Raw genomic sequence first — 1,819 nt, forward strand, 5'->3', positions numbered from 1 at the left:
CACTATGTGAGGCAGAGGCAAGGAGCAGCCCAAAACCACTATTTTCCCTGACTATACCACCCCCCCCCTCCCTGCACAACGTGCCAATAGTGGCGTAGAGGAATGTGGGGAAGGTGCTCAAGAGGAGTCTACAGTAAGATCTCGCCAATAACGACTTCAACAATAACATTTTCAGCAATAACGGTAAGTTAGAACAGATACCCAGTTTCTATAATAGTGTTTGGATTCACTTGAAGGACAGTTATTTCCCGAATACCAAGTTGTTATACTGCCAATACATCCATACCAAGATGAGGAATGAAACAGACAAGCAAGAAGAGATGAAGGTAATTGCTGAAAATGTGAGCAGTAGCAAGGAGGACATGTAGGATCCTCCTCTCACCACCTCCCCTGAATAACAGTTATTTTGCGAATGCCAAGTTGTTATACTGCAAATACGTCCATAACAAAATAAGGAATGAAACAGACAAACAAAAAGAGACGAAGGAAATTGCCAAAAATGTGAGCAATAGCGAGGAGGAGATGGAGGATCTTCCCCTCACCACCTCCCCTGACTCGCCCACTGCTTTTCCTTCCTCCTTCACTGCCCCAGCTGACTCACCTGCATCACCTGGCATACCTGCAACCCCCACCATAATGACTGTTGCTGCATTCTGGAAGAAATGTAACATTCGACAGGCTGTAAATTTCTCCGTCAAAGCCTGGAATAGCAACACTAGCAACTGTTAAACAAGTGTGGTGCGGCCGGGGCAGCAGCGGGGGCATTCTAAGTGTGTTGCCGTGCCTTGGAGCCCCAGTTATTTAAGTCCATCAGGCCTGTTGTCTACTGTCGTTAAGGTGACTGACCTTATTTTTGTTATTGTAGCTATATCTGTAGTATATGTCTGAAAAATTTTCCCTTTATTATGTCCCTAAGGGTCAAAAAATGTCAAGATATGAGGGGGTACAGTATATACCGCCCATATGTAATTTTTCCCATAAGGTTATGTATTCACAGTGCGTGATTTCACATTGTGCGAGGACCAGGACTGCCCATCCACTCGTGCACTGGGGGAGCTTACTGTATTTTATTGTCATTAAGTGTCAGTACTTCAGCGAAGCTTATTGTAGAGTGAGACCAGCAACACTGCTTCTTGTGTGTGGATTGATGGCGAGTAGTCAGGTGGAGGGATAAAAGAATGGTTAATGGATGGGTGAATGAAAGGGTAGATGAATAGATAGATGGATGGATGAATGAATGGATGGATGGATGGAGAAATGGACGAATTGGTGGTTAGACAGGTGGATGGACTGATAGTATGTGGATGAACTAATGGATAAATCAGTAAATGGGTAAGTGGATGCATGCATTAATGGAAAAATGATTTATTAAGGAATCAGGTGATATGTTGTAAAATGGGAGTACAGTAATGAATATATCAAAAAGAGTTTCATTTACATAAGTGCAGCCAGTTTCATACTAATTAAAATTAAAATTGTATTTATCTTGTTGTTTGTACTTTTTTATAAAATACAGTACAAAAGTGTAAACACTCAGTGCAAGCCTAGTGCTCAGTGTAATTTTAAGACCTGTAAGTGTAGCTTGAGGGATGCGTTATTGTGTATTCAAACCTGGGAATGTTCCTTTAATGGTAGTCAGAATAGAATAGTGAGATACAAATGGGTCTGAATGGGATGTATCATGATAGGCTATAACCCAAATTGACCTTAGGATTTTTGTGTCATCAGAAGAAATCTGGCAGTTGTTAGAATAAAATAATAAGGTACAAGTAGGTTTGGATGGGATATACAATACAAGAATGTGTGGGGGCAACTGGTC

The sequence above is a fragment of the Coenobita brevimanus genome, chromosome 65 (genome assembly GCF_032717465.1).
Source record: "Coenobita brevimanus isolate Jiangsu-jjx chromosome 65, ASM3271746v2, whole genome shotgun sequence".
NCBI lineage: Eukaryota > Metazoa > Arthropoda > Malacostraca > Decapoda > Coenobitidae > Coenobita > Coenobita brevimanus.